The sequence below is a fragment of the Bos javanicus genome, chromosome X (assembly GCF_032452875.1).
Source record: "Bos javanicus breed banteng chromosome X, ARS-OSU_banteng_1.0, whole genome shotgun sequence".
In the NCBI taxonomy this organism is placed as follows: domain Eukaryota; kingdom Metazoa; phylum Chordata; class Mammalia; order Artiodactyla; family Bovidae; genus Bos; species Bos javanicus.
The window spans coordinates 89,645,449-89,661,763 of record NC_083897.1 but is presented as its reverse complement, the minus strand read 5'-3'; positions in this window follow the sequence as shown (position 1 = coordinate 89,661,763).

Here is a 16,315-nt window from a genome sequence, read left to right as displayed (position 1 = left end):
ACTCTTCACTTTCATGCATTGGAGAAGGAAATGGCAACCCACTCCAGTGTTCTTGCCTGGAGAATCCCAGGGATGGGGGAGCCTGATGGGCTGCCGTCTATGGGGTCACACAGAGTCAGACACAACTGAAGCGACGCAGCAGCAGCAGCAGCAGCAGCTGGACTTGTGACTGGCTTAGGGACGAATGGGGAATAAGAGACTGCGCAGTTGTTCACTCGAGGTCAACCCCCATCACCCTGCACTCAAAGATATAGTTTTAAATTGTGCTACAGGAGAAGCTTCACCACCTTTGACAAGTGAAGAAACAGGCAAGCAGACATTTGAACGCGCCCTCAATCCGGAAAGCCCCGCCTCCACAGCTCAGAACTCTGCCCAAGCAACCACCGCGCCTGCGCCAAATCAGCAAGCAATTGGAGTTTGGCGCTCGCCGGGGGGCGGGGGCCCTGTGCACTCAGAAAAAGCTCCGGATTGGTAAAACCCCACATTGACCAATCAGATCCCAAAAAGAGCTTTGAAACCCGCCCCCGCCCCTCAGTTCAGTTCAATCGCTCAGTCGTGTCCGACTCTTTGCGACCCCGTGGACTGCAGCAAGCCAGTCCTCCCTGTCCATCACCAACTCCTGGAGTTTACTCAAACTCATGTCCATTGAGTCGATGATGCCATCCAACCATCTCATCCTCTGTCGTCCCTTTCTCCTCGCGCCTTCAATCTTTCCCAGCATCAGGGTCTTTTCAAATGCCTCTCCGTTGATACAATCTCTTTCTCCATCATGCTCAAACCACTGATTCAAAGGTAAAACACTTGAAGGGCGGAGACCGAGAAGCTGCGAGGGAAGCCTCGGCAATGTGAAAGTCTCAGTCCAATAGAGGGTGCTTTCCAGGGACTCGGATAGGAATAGGGAAGATGGGTGCGGTGTGCGGACGGTCAAAGTACATTCCTGCCTCCATCCGGAGCTTCTGTGGAAACCCCCTACCTGGGGGTGGTAGCGGCCCTTAGTGTCCTTCGCAGTGGTTTGTTCCAAAATAGATGCCACCTACCCAGTGGTACCTCTCAGAACTGACTATTCCATCTGTGCCTCACGCAGTGGAATAACCTGAGTGCGTGCGTGTGTGCTCAGTCGTGTCTGACTCATTGCGCAGCCCGCCAGGCTCCTCTGCCCATGGAATTTCCCAGGCAAGAATACTGGAGTGGGTCGTCATTTCCTCCTCCAGGGGATCTTCCTAACTCCGGGATGGAACCCGCATCTTTTGAGTCTCCTGCATTAGCAGGCAAATTCCTCACCTGAGGCTCACTTTCCTCATAGCTCAGTTGGTAAAGAATCCGCGGGCAATGTAGGAAACCTCGGTTCGATCCTTAGGTTGAGAAGATCCCCTGGAGAAGGGAAAGGCTACCCACTTCAGTATTCTGGTACTGGCCTGGAAAATTCCATGGACGATATAGTCCATGGGGTCGCAAAGAGTCGGACACGACTGAGCGACTTTAACTTACCTGAGGGTATTGTTCTCTTGCCAACTTCTCATCCCTGAGTCCCGTACGCCCTCTAGTGGTGTGATGAAGGAGGTTTCCATACAGATGCCCTGTGAACTGTTCCTTCCTTAGCCTCCTTCCACCCACTCCCTGGACCCTTCCATCCCTGTCTCTAACCCATGTCCCCAAATGGACCGTCCCAGGCCCTGACCCTAAAGGCCCTGCAGAAAGCGAAGGCAAAGGAGTACACCCGCCCTCCTTAAAGCTGCTGCCCTGGAAGTAGGCTGAGGATGTCAGTAATTTGGATAGCAGTGTGGCAGCATCTATTTTAAAATAAAAACTGGAAATATCCTCCACTGTAATGTCAACTCCACGAAAGTAAGAACATGTGGCTTTCTAGTTCCTCGAGTCACCCCAATGCCTTGAGCACTATATGGCACAGAGTAGGCACTCGGGTTGTTGACTGACTGACCCCTTTGACTAAGCAGTTCACTTCTAAGACTGCTGAAGAAACACACACATGTGTGCACAAGGCTGATAAAGGAAACTAACGGAGAAGGTGGGGTGGACCCTAAATAACCATTTATAGCCAATAGCTTACAGAGTAAAATTAATGACTAGGGTTCATGTTATACCACACAGCACCTGCTGGGTATGATACAAAATGAGTGGGACCTGTGTGTGCTTACAGGAACAAAGGGGAGTGCATTCTCCAGAACATGCAGTTAACAAAGAACAGCAAGTGGAATACATGTGTTGCAGAGAAAAGTGTCTGACCCCATGAGGCTAGTGCCCGATCCCTGGAGGAGGAACGGGGACCAGGCTTTGTTCACCACAGGGCTTTCTCAGAGGAGGAGCTTGGGGAGGGCTGGCTTAGGAGCCTGGGAGTGAGCCATTCTGAATGTCATTCGTTTATTCACAAATGCAGTGGGCTGCCAGTAATCTTTAGGACTTGGATGAAGCAAGAAGCTTATCCAGACTGACAATGGAAGGACAGGAATCCCCAGATTCTAGCTGTCTCTGGGTAGTCAGGCCCCTGGAGTGACCTTCAACAGGGCCCAGAATAAGGCCCTAACACCCAATTGGGCCCTTGCATTGCAGGGAAAGGGGGATCCGTGTTGCTTCGGGAAGGGACCTTTGGGACCCACCCGGAAATCTTGGAGCCACTGTAACAGCAGTGCGGTCCATCCTGCTAAGGAATGGAGACTTAGTCCTAGGACTAAGGCTAGGGCTTTCTTAAAGTGACATGAACACTTTAAGAAAGATGTAACAAAATAGGCACAATAAATTTGGGAGGATAATGCTGTTATCACCTCCACTTTACATGTGAAAAGACCTTTATGCCTTCTTCCCCTGTGTCTCTTCTTGAACTTCCATGGGCTGCACTTCTAATTCAATGTTTTAAAAGGGTTTCATTAGCAAGCACTTATGAAATAGTTACTATATACCAGAAAGTGTTTCAAATTCTTCTGAAATATTAACTCACATAATACTTCTCACAACAACCTAATGAGGTAGGAAGTTTTGTTTTCCCCCTTCTTTTTTTACAAATGAAGCACCTGGGAAACAGGTTTAGAAACCTGCCAGAGGTCACACAGCTGGGAAATCAAGGAGCCAGAATTTGAACCAAGGCCATTGGATCCAGAGTTCCATCCTTATAACCACATACCGCAGTGCCTTATCATTTTCTTTTTGTGCTTGTGTGTGTGAGAGAGAGAGCATGTGTGAGCCTTCTTCACCAGACTATGTGACTCCTGAAGGTTTGCATGATGCCTGTGGGATTGCCGGCTTCCCAGCAGCCAGGATGTCCTTGACATTGTGTGGGCATCCCTCAGCAGATGCTGACTTGATGGGTTAACTCCTCCCCCTTCCATCCTGGAGTAGGCATCCGGAGTGCTCTCAGTGTGGGCATCTAGGGGAATGAGTTTCTGTGCACCTCACCCCAGGAAGATCCTTCTGGGCAGCTGGGAGTGGCTCAAGGGCCATGAGCCCATTCTGACTAGTACAATTGTCTCAAATTTTCTGTAAGATTGAATCATTTTTTGTTTTAAATGAAATAGAAAAGGCTATATCACTACACAAAATCAGAAGCAATGTATTACCACAGAAGGTAACTGTAAAAATAAACAATGAAAAATACCATATCTTATCATTCTAAATGCCTTTTTTTAAATATTTCAACATATCAGAAATAGAGAATGCATCTTACAGTCACTGAGATGAGAAGGCTGTGGGGCACAGTTTAATTCGCCACACCTTCTTTCTTGTGTGTCAGTCTGTGTTGGTCGCTCAGTCGTGTCCGACCCTTTGCAAGCCCATGTAAGTCCACCAGATTCCTCTATCCATGAAGTTCTCCAGGCAAGAATACTGATTATTTAAAATAATGATGTGACACACTGTCTATAGCATCTGAGAGTTAATGAGCTATGGTAAAAAAAAAATTCCAAAACTTTAAATTTTAAATTTAAATAAGAATTTTGTTTTCGGTAATCACTGATCTGTCTGATTTGTAGTGTTCTAAGCACTTCTTTTTCCCAACTTTAGTGAGATATAATTGTTATATACCATTGTATAAGTTTCAGGTGTACAACATAATGATTTGATATGTCCATATATAATCACCACAATCAGTTTAGTTAACATCCATCACTTCACATAGTTACAATTTGTTTTCTTGTGATCATAACTTTTAAGATCTATTCTCTTAGTGACTTCAAATACACAATACAGTATTGTTAACTATAGTCACCATGCTGTACACTGGATCCCCAGGGTTTATTTATCTTATAACTGGTAGTTTGTACCTTCTGACTCAACCATTCCCCAGCCCCCACCCCACCCACTCTACCCTCACCCTACCTCTGACAACCACCGATCTGTGTTTCTATTAATTTGTGTCTTTTTTAGATTCCATCTATTCATAAATGAGATTACTCAGTCTTTGTCTTTCTCTGTCTGACTTATTTCACTTAGCATAATGCACTCCAAGGTCATTCATGTTGTTGCAAATGGCAAAATCTCATTCTTTTTTATGGCTGATCCCAAGAATCTGTTAAGTGCCACCTCACTTCATCCTCACCAAGGCCCTTGAAGAAAACCCTGTTGCCCCTGTCAGCAAAGACACTCAGGCCCAGAGAAGGCACTTAACAAACTCCATTGTCCAGCTCCAGTAGAACAGAGCCTGGCCAGGTGCCAAAGCCCATGAGGACAGCAGTTGGGGCCATCCTCGCATTCCCGCTGCCCCGGGTCCTCCCAGGGCTGTTCCCTGTCCTCACAGACCCAGCCCTGCCCTGTGTCATCCCACCTCCCACGGGACACTGAGCCCAGCTCCTCTCAGAGACCCCCTCCCTTTCCCCCCAGCCCTGAGGGAAGTGCCTTGGACGCCTGGTCTGGGCCTGGATTTTCTCTGGATCCTGGAGAGATTTTTCAGTTCCTCCCTCACCAGGACTTTATGACAGACCCTGTGTGTGGGCAGGAGAGAGGTGTCCTGTAGAATGTAGGGAGCAGGCAGGGTCCTGAGGGGATCCTCTGAGGCAGCACAGGTGCTGGGTGAAAGGCCACAAATGGGCTGAGGGTGTAACTGAGGCCCTGTGAGCAGGGCTGGGGGAGGGGCTAAAGAGGCCCTGGCTGGGAGGGGAGGCCTGGTGGCAGGCAAAGGGAGGTTTGGGAACAGATGTGTTGAGGTGTCCTTAAGTCCTGGTCTAGACCCCTGCACTGACCTCCCTCCAGATGCCCACAGGAGACTGTCACTCTCCCTGGCTGCCTCCCCCTCATTCTCAACAAGGCCATTTTAATGGGGGACGGGGCTGCAGAGCTTTGTGTAAGGCATGCCCCATGTGTGCTGAGGATCATCATCCCCTGAGTTTTATAGATACATAACCCCTTAATTCTGTAGATTAAGCCACAAGTGTGTGTGTGTGTGTGTGTGTGTGTGTGTGTGTGTGTGTGTAAGAGACAGACAGACAAAGACATAGAGAATCAGAGTCAGAGACACAGAGAAAGGTGGAACCAAATAGCTTCTCTGGAGATTCATAAAAGGTAGTGATTTAGCCACTGCCTGCAGGCATGCTAAATCGCTTCAGTAGCATCTGACTCTTTTGAACCCTCATGGACAGTAGCCTGCAAGGCTTCTTTGTCCAAGGCATTCTCCAGGCAAGAATACTGGAATGGGTTGGCATGCCCTCCTCCAGAGGGTCTTCTGGACCTAGAGATTGAACCCACATCTCTTAGTCTCCTGCATTGGCAGGTGGGTTCTTTACCACTACGGCCACCTGGGAAGCCCTGATTTGGCCACTAGCAAACCCTAAAATTCATCCTAAAATTCTAGGTCCATTAACGATCCATTCTAAGGAGGCCTCCCCTGACCTCTGGTGGTCATAGTCATAACTTGAGACAGTGGCTAAGGGCACAGGCTATGGAGAAGGCTGGTGTTCTAACCCTGGCTCCTCCACTATTCCTGTCTGCATGACACTGAGCAGATCATAGAACTTTGTTGGGCCTCAGACTCTCACTTGTAAAATGGAGACAATGGCAGGTATTATTCATGGAAAGCACTGGCACATGGCAAGCCCAATGCAAACAATGACTCTTAAGATCAACATTGTCACTATTATTATTCCTAGGGCCATCTACTGTTGCTGTATTTTTCCCCTTTGTGGGATGGGGACCTGGCTACTCTCAGAGGTAAGCCCCATCTCTCTACCTCTATGGACCCATTTGGAGACAGTGACAGTCACCACAAGGGCTTGGGGATGGGAAAGGAGGGTGTGATACACAGAACAATGGCCCCCCGCAAAGATGTCCACATTCTAATTCCCAGAACCTATGAATGTGTCACCTTACATGGCAAAAGGGACTTGGCAGTTGTGATTAAGAATCTTAAACTGGGGAAGATTATCCTGGATTATCTGGATGACCCCTATGTAATCACACAGATCCTTATAAATGAAAGGAGGAGGCAGGAAAATCAATGTCCATATGACCAAATTCTGAGTCATAACAAAATCTTAACAAATTTAAAAGAACTGAAACAATGCACAGTATGTTCTCTGGCTGTAATGGAGCTATATTAGAAATCAATGACAAAAATATCTGGTAAATTTCCAAATGTTTGAAAATTAAAGACACATAAATAACCCATGGGTACCTCAAAGCAAATCAGAAAATATTTTTAATTAAATGACAATTAAAACACAACATAATAGAATTTTTGGTATGCACCTAAAGCAATGCTTAGAGGAAAAATTATGACATTAAATGCTTATGTTAGAAAAGACAGTTATAGGAGAGGAAAAAGTTTCCCTTGACCCACTTAGGGGAAGATTAGATCACTGATGGGAGGCTTTGATGAGGTTCCAGACATGCTACTTCCAAATATGGCACCTTGGATTTTGAATACTTTAAGGTGAAGGCCTCTGAGAAAACAGCAGAAGTAAGGAAGTAACCCTGACCTTCCCCTAACCCTTCTCAGACTCCCCTGGCTGGGTCTGAAAATTAAAATGACAAAGACATTCATAGGAGAAAAGTATGCAAATTTATTTAATATGAATTTTACATACATGGGAGCCTTCATAAGGAAATGAAGACCTGAGGAAACAGACCTGAGTAGTTTTATTCTAGGTCTGATGACGCGAAGACAGAAATATGATAGGATCAGAGAGCACGTGGTAAGTGTAGTAAACTGGGGAAAGTTAGCAAGACCTGTTTGTTCAGATGCTCCTTTCTTGTGGGTATAGGGAACGAACTTCTTATATGAGGGTATATGATCTGTTTCAGGGAAGAAAGGCAGTGTGGAGGTCAGGGTTACTTCCATACTTCTGCTGTTTTCTCAAAGTCCTTCAGCTTAAAGTATTCAATATGGCAAGATGCCATATTTGGAAGTAGCATGTCGTGAACCTCAGTAAAGCCTCCCATCAATGATCTAAGCTTCCACCTCATGAAATTAGAAATAGGCAAACTTAAGCCAAGCTGACGTAAGGCAATAATACAGAAAATGAATCAAGAAAACAGAATAATAAGAGGGAAAAAATCAATGAGGGACTTCCCTGGTGGCACAGTGGATAGGAATCTACCTGCCAATGAAGGAGACATGGGTTCCATCCCTGGTCCGAAATCCCACAAGCTGAGGAGCAACTAAGCCCGTGTACCACAACTACTGAGCCCTCACCTGAGACCTCGCGCCACAACTACCAAGCCCACAGGCTGCAACTACTAAAGCCCATGCACCTAGAGCCTGTGCTCTGCAACAGGAAGCCACCGCAACCAGACCGTGCACTGCAACAAAGAGTAGCCCCTGATGGCCACAACTAGAGAAAGCCCTCACAAAGCAACGAAGACCCAGCACATCCAAAAATAAATAAATAAAAGAAATGCAGATTCCTGGCCTCTTCCCAACCTAGACCTGTGAATCAGAGATTAAAAAAAAAAAAAAAAAAAACTGCCTGCCAATGCCAGGGAAACATAGTCTTCAATCCGTGGTCTGGGAAGATTCCACATGCCACAGAGCAACTAAGCCCATGAGCCACAACTACCATGAGCCCTTGTGCTATAACTCCTGAAGCCCATGCACCCTAGAGCCCGTGCTCCGTAAGAGAAGCCACTGCAATGAGAAGCCCTCACACCACAACGAAGAGTAGACCTCACTCACCACAGCTAGAGAAAGTCTGCGCACAGCAACAAAGACCCAGCACAGCCAAAAATAAATAAATAATTAAAAAAAAAAAAAAACTGGTTCCTTGGAAAGATCAATGAAATTGATAGAACTCTAGCCAGACTGACCAAAAACACAAACAAACAAAAATCAAAGAGAAGACAAATTACCAATATCAGGACTCTATGGGAGAGGGAGAGGGTGGGAAGATTTGGGAGAATGGCATTGAAACATGTAAAATATCATGTATGAAACGAGATGCCAGTCCAGGTTCGATGCACGATACTGGATGCTTGGGGCTAGTGCACTGGGACGACCCAGAGGGATGGTATGGGGAGGGAGGAGGGAGGAGGGTTCAGGATGGGGAACACATGTATACCTGTGGCGGATTCATTTTGATATTTGGCAAAACTAATACAATTATGTAAAGTTTAAAAATAAAATAAAATTTTAAAAAAAAGAAAAAATAAAAAGAGACAGAGGGGGAAATGGGAAGTTCATGTGTAATGGGTACAGGGTTTCAGTTTTGCAAAATGAAGACTTCTGGAGATAGATGATAGTGATTGTTCACAGTAATGTAAATGTACTTAATGCCACAGAACTGTACACTTAAAAGTGGTCTAAAGCAAAATTTGTGTTACCGTATCTTTAAATGCAGTTTTAAAATAAATAATTGTTTAAATGAAGCAATGGTTGTTACCAGGAACCCAAAGCAGAATGTTGCGTGCAGGAGGGGGAAGCTGCTTATCCACAACTGCCACAAATGCTTGTCCTGCAGCTATTGGAATTCCAGGTGCCCATGACCCTGACTGACCTGAACTGAGCATCCTGGAGGGGCTGATGCCTCTTAGGGGGAAATCATCCCCTGATCCTCAGCCTCACGGTGCCCAGAAGACATACCCGGTGATCTCTGGTCATCCTAAAGCCTTTGTTCCTGTGACATAGACCAGTCTGTGCAACTCTAAGCCTTACCCGGGACCTAGATAAGTATCTCTTCTCCAAGGTGCCCTGGCTGAGGGAGGCTGACACCAGTCTTCAGCAAGGCTTCTGACCCAGATACACAGCTCCTCACAAATGTCTGTGATCCAAAGCCAGAGCAATAAAAAGAGATTTCCAAACACTTTTAATGGGTAGACTTGAGTCAAAACAGACCAGATGTCAAGGATTTATCTTCTTCCATAAAAATAAAACCTCCCTACATCCCGTCATACCCTGCATCTTCTGTCCTTTGAGTGCCTCTTCACCTATATTTCTGAATCAAACAGTTATTGGGTGACTTGGGGGAAAGAGCGTCAGCCAGTTTTCCCTGGCTTTCGGCTCATTGAAAATACTCCAAAGTTGAAACAGCTTAAGAACTTCTGCTCCCATGGGCCATCTTTTGTCCTTTACAAAAGGTTGTCAAGTCTAGGGAATGCCAGAGTTTGTAAGTCTATGGGCAATACACAACTCCAGTGCTCTGTAAACTCTTCCACTGGGGAGGGAAAAAAATGAATTTTCAAGATTTTGTAGGAATTTGCCATAATATTGGTATCAGAACTCAACAAAGAGATCTTAATTGGATTAGGTGTATGTTTACATTTTAAGCATCCATTTATTAAGAAACAGTAGAGAAATAGATCTTTTTATTATTTTTTTATTTTTATTTTTGGCCACACCTCAAGGCTTGTGGAATCTTAGATCCCCAACCAGGGATTGAACCCATGCCCCCTGCAGTGGAATCTCAGAGTCCTAACTAGTGGACTTCCAAGGGATTTCCAAAAAGTAGATTTTTCTTTTTGCTCTTTGTATGTTTAAATTTTTTATTGAAGTGAAAAAACAGACTTCAAAAAGATATCTTGGAAATCAGGTAGCTAATACAAAACATTCAATGGAAGACTTGAAAAAACAAGTTGAGCAAATCTTCCAGAAAGTTGAACAAACAGATAAAAGGAGTGAAACAATTTTTAAGTCTTAGTAAAGGTGATCTAGAATTAGATTTTTAAAACTTTTCAGATACCGAAAACAGAGGAAAAGGCAGGGGAAATTCTCAAAGAAATAATGCAAGAATGCCCCTTAGAAATGAAGGCCATGTGTTTCTAGCACAAATGAATAAACACTTTAGACAAAGAGATGTTACTTAAAATTTCAAAATACTAAGTAAAAATAAATAGTAAATCCTTAAGAGGACAACCCAATAAAATATGTACAAGAAATGTGAACAGACAAGAATACACATGGACAGACTTCCCTGGTAGTCCAGTGATTAAGAATCCGTCTGCCTGCCAATGCAGGAGACATGGGTTTGATCCCTGGTCTGGGAAGATTCCACATGGTGTGGGGCAACTTAGCCCATGCACCACAACTACTGAAGCCTGTGCACCACAAGTAGAGAAATCCCACATGCAAAAACAGAGACCCAGTGCAGCCAAAAATAAAAGAATATATATGGATGAAAAATTAGCACACGAAAATAGGTGCAACATACTGAAATGCAAATTCAAACCCCAAGGAGATGCCACTATAACCCTGCTTTTGTTGTTGTTCTTTAGTCACTAAGTTGTAGAGACTCTTGTGCGACCCCATGGACTGTAGCCCGTCTTCTGTCCATGGGATTTCTCAGGCAAGAATACTGGAGTGGGTTGTCATTTCCTCCTCCAGGGGATCTTCCTAACCCAGGGATCTAACCTGTGTCTCCTGCTTAGCAAGTGGATTCTTTACCACTGAGGCACCAAGGAAGCCCCATATCCCTTTTAGAATGGCTAAAATAAAAAAGACTGACCATCCCAAGAATTAATGAGGATATGAAGCAACCCTCATATATTATTACTGGTGAGAATGCAAAATTGTATAGCCACTTTGAAAAATATTTCATCAGTTTGGCACTAAAGCTGTAATAAATAAACAAACTCCAGATGAATTAAAGAGAAAGGGTTTATGGCATAAGCAGAAAAAAGAAACATGTATGATGAGTGCGAATTAAGACTGAAGACAACAAACGGCTATAATGAGAAGTACACGGGCTTCCCAGGTGGCTCAGTGATAAAGAATCCATCTGTCAATACAGGTTTGATCTCTGGGTTGGAAAGATCCCCTGGAGGAAGAAATGGCAACCCAATCCAGTATTCTTGCTTAGAAAATCCCATGGACACAAGAGCCTGGTGCGCTACAATCCATGGGGTCGCAAAGAGTCAGACACCACTGAGCACATACACATTGAGAGGTACACAGGGGTTCTAAGAGTCCTGGGTTCAAAACTAGCTGCACTGGGACTAGTGATTTGACTTTGAATAAGATATTTCTCTTATCCTCAATTATTTGACCTATAAAATGATAATAAAACAGTGAGATTTTTTTTTTAATGAAAGAGGGATAGTAACAGAGAGATGGAAATGTACTTACAAACAGTACCTAAAGCACACACATCATCCCCTGGGAGAAGCCATTCCTGACCACCTGGGCTACGGAGCTCTCCTCTGTATTCCGAGCCTTCCCTGGCTCTCCCCTGCCCTGGCTCTCGTCATATTTGTTCTATCACAATCTTCTGGATGGTTCTCTACTCATTAACTCTGAACTCTTTTAGAACTTATATCCTGCATTAATCAATCATTCCTATGTCCTCAGAACCTGCTTCGCCTAAAGCAAGAAGCTTGATTCCCAGCAGGTGCTCAAACAAGATTGTTTTTGGCTTTGGGTTTGGTTTGGTTTGGTTGGTTGGTTTTGTTTGTTGAATGGGGTTTTTGTCTGAGTGATGATGACACTAGATACTTAATCAAGTATATTGGATGATGAGGTTCAGGACACACTACCCCAAAATACGGCACCTTGGCATGTTGAATATTTCAAGTGGAAGGAATTTAACAAACAGCAGGTACAGGCAGGATTTTCTGAACTTTCTCTGAAACAGGTCATAAACTGTCATGTGAGAGGTGCCCTCCCTCTACCCAGAGGAAAAGAGCATCCTTATCTCCAAAGACACAGAGACACTGACAAGAATCTGGACAGACAGGCCTTGATGTTTCCCCTAGTTTATTACACTCGGCTCACATTCTTTTTTATCTTATCACATTTTCCCAGGACTCATCAAATCTAGCATAAAACGCTCAGGTTTATCCACTTCAGATCTTGTAAAACTTATTAAATGAATTAATATGTTTTTCCCTTGTTATCTTTTGTTACAGCAGCCCCAGCCAAGAATTTTGAAGGGTAGAGAAAAAATATATTTTCCCTCCCTACACCATCATTAAACCAGCATTTGCTTATTGGAAATAACATATTATATACAAGATATTGTAGGAAATATCTCTGTAAATTTCTGTTCTCTTAAATGGGGGTGTGGGGGAAAGGGTGACCTCAGCAGGCCTGGGTTGCTCAATTCCTACATATACCAAAGAAAAGCCTGCCTCTGAGATTGGCACATGGATGGCTCCTAAGAGATAACTTCTGAGCCCCTGGAGTATTTTGCCTGATAAGACTTTCTGTGTGTTTAAGACCTCAGCCCATGCTCTACCAGCAGGATCAAATAAGTTTATCCTAACACTGATTTATGGTAAATGTCTGGTTTTGCTCTGGGGAGATATGGTCTGAGTAGCCCGAGATCAGCCACATAAACTCTTTTGTGTTCCTATGTGACTGACTCCCAAGACAAAAACATGGCACCAAGGCTCAGAGTGTCCTGATTGGCTAAACTTCACATGTGTTGTACCACATCATTGCTGGGAGAATACATAAGGAATATGTCCCCATGCAACTCCTCTAGGAAGGAACCCCTGGGAATCTGCACCTGGTTTCTCCTGGATTAAATCCCATACACCTTTTCCCTTTGCTGATTCTGATCTGTATACTTTCACTGTAACAAACCAAACCATGCGTATAACAGCTTCTGAGTCCTGTGTGTCCTTCTAGCAGATCATCAAGCCTGACTGGTCTTGCACAGGGAGCTTGTGCTCTTTACCCCACACTTCTGACAGACTTATGTAGTACCTGTTTATTGCCCACTTTTATAATGAATCTTTGTCACTGCTATTTTCTCAGATCAGCCCTAAGTTAGGCACTGCATCAGCTAATTCACTAGTCTTTCTATATAAAGAGGCCAAGGAACAGACTAGGCTCTCAATGAATACTTCTTGGATAAACACACTGCCAATCTTGTTATTTATTTGGCCCTGCCAGGTCTTAGTTGTGGCATGAAAACTCCAGCACGTGGGATCTAGTTCCCTGACCAGGGATTGAACCCTGCATTGGGAGTTCAGGCCCCCTGCATTGAGAGTGCAGTGTCTTAAGTCACTGGACCACCAGGGAAGTCCTTGGTTATTTTAGTCCTAAGTGTAAGGCATAGATGTCACTCAACCTTGTATCAACAGAATCAAGTATGTGAACCCATACTTGAGGTGTGGGAAGTCCAGTTGACCTTTCACCCTTATGAGTCTTCTCTCTCCTTGTTTTCCTCTTGCTTTGTGGCCACGTTACTCATCACTTTTTTTCTAGGTCCTTTCCCTGTGTTCCTCCTTTGCACTTCAACTACTCTTGTGTCTGTCTGCCCCATCAGTGTCATATCCCCTATGGCAAACACCATATGTATCCATCCTCACTTATTTCACCATAGCAATAATTTAGTGTCAATACTTTAATTCCTATTTTAGAAATGGAGAGACCCAAAGATATAAATACCTTTCCTACCATAACACAGTGCATGTCAGAGCCATGGTCAAAACCAATGGCTAGTTCATATCATGGCCTATAAGGAGAAAGAGTAGGTAGGACACAAGTCATTTGGCCTCAGCGAGATGCTCTGCTCCCTTTCCCTCTTCCACCTATGTTCTAATCCTTTCATCCAACTCTACAGCCTACGGACTTGTCACATATTGTGCAGCAAATTCGGATACCCTACATTTAGTATTTTTATTTAAACCATAGATTTTCAGTCTTTTTGGGTCAGGAAGTATCTTTAACTCTGTATTACGAGGGAGAAATAATTACATTTATTACTCCTTAAGCAGGGTGGATTCTCCTTAAGCAGAATCTTAAAAAACCACCAGTAGTGTCTTTTTCACAACTGTTTTTGGGGCTGTGAAAATACAAATGGAAGCTTGGAGATGTAACCTGATCTTCTTGTATATAGTTGGGGGCTTCTGAGTGAGATCTGTGACTGTTACAGCAACAGAGGATTTTGCAGAGGAAACAGACTCGTGGCTGCTCCCACCCTACCTCTGAATAACTCTGAAGAATACACATGTTTACAGGAGATGCTATGGCATTTTGCCAGGAGGCTTGTGGCGTAAGTTTTTTCTGTCGTCCCATAAATTGTCCCCAAGAGGTTTAATGTTCTATTTTATGTAGCGCTGTAAGATAAGCATATTATTTTTAAAGGTTTGTTTTTATATCAATGATTTCATCTAGAACACCATCTGGGTCAACACTTCGTCTGTGCTCCACATATTGGGAAATCCTTCTAGAGAACAAAGCCTTTTAAATTGAAAAATTTCATATAATTCTTAAATTTTATAAAACACATCAGATTATAACTGAAGTAGCTCAGATGGTAAAGCGTCTGCCTGCAATGCGGGAGACCCAGGTTTGATCCCCAGGTCGGGAAGATCCCCTGGAGAAGGAAATGGCAACCCACTCCCGTACTCTTGCCTGGAGAATCCCATGGACGGAGGAGCCTGGTGGGCTACAGTCCTTGGGGTCGTAAAGTCGGACACAACTGAGAGACTTCACTCACTCACATCAAATTATAACTGACACCATCAGTTCTGTACTCAACACTTTCAGAGCTACTCTGAGAAAAGAGCAAGGGTTTTGAACTTAGAACTTGAACCCCCCAAATATGCCTGTTACTGCAGTCAAGAGATAACTCAGTTTTGTGAAAACAAACTCTTTGTGAGGCTGAGGTCATACATGTGAAGAACCTAGCACACATACATACTCTGTAAATTTGAGTTTTTATAGTAACTCCTATTATCATTAGATAAAAAGAACTCAGTAAATGAAGCTGTGGTCATAATTGTTTACAGCTCCAGGGCAGCTCAGCTGGTAAAGAATCCGCCAGCAATGTAGGAAACCCCGGATCAATTCCTGGGTTGGACAGATCCGCTGCAGAAGGGATAGGCTACCCACTCTAGTTTTCTTGGGCTTCCCTGATGGCTCAGCTGGTAAAGAATCTGCTTGCAGTTCAGGAGACCTGGGTTCAACCCCAGGGTTGGGAAGATCTCTTGGAGAAGGAAATCGCTACCCACTCCAGTATTCTAACCTGGAGAATTCCATGGACTGTATAGTCCATGGGGTCGCATTAGAGTCGGACATGACTGAGCAACTTTCACTTTCCAGGGTTTGTCAGCCATTTGTGACCAGACAGCACAGATCAAAATCAAGAACAGTGACTTTTAATTTTCTGTGTACTGAAGATTGTATCAGCATAGAAACAGGAGCAGGTATTTTTCAGAGCAACATCATCATTAGAGGTATTTGGCAGGGAAGATGGGCACCTCACAAAATTTGAAGGGATAGGTACTCAGTCTTGCAGCTCTAGAGAATTTCGAGGTTTTACATCCCAACTCATTGTATGAAGCTAGCGTTAACTTTGATACCAAAGTCTAAGAATACATGAAATAAAAGCATATGCTAGGTCACTCATGAGGACACACATAATCCTAAACAAATTAGGACATAGATTACTCATGACAAAATTGGTTTATCTTAGGAATATAAAATTGGCTTAAACATAGAAACCTATCAATGTAATTCAACCTATTATATTAATAGAGGGAAGTGATCATCTCAATAGATGCACTTTTAAGTGTTTGATGAAATTCAACATATAATCAAGATGACTACTCTAAGCAAAGTAATTATAAAATAGAATGACTCTGATAAAGTATCTACCAAAAAAAGCAGTTATATATCATGGGGAAATACTGAAAATTTTCCATTTCTCATCAGGGATAAAACAAGGATGTACACTATCACCAGTTCTATACATCATTTTACTAGGTGGGTCTACCTAATGCCATGAGAAATGGAAATAAAAGCTATAATGCTTAAAATGACAGAACAAAATTATTACTATTCAAAGATGATATAATTATGTAAATAACCCTGTGTACGAGACAGCAAAAGAGACACTGATGTATAGAACAGTCTTATGGACTCTGTTGCAGAGGGAGGGGGTGGGAAGATTTGGGAGAATGGCATTGAAACATGTATAATATCATGTAAGAAACG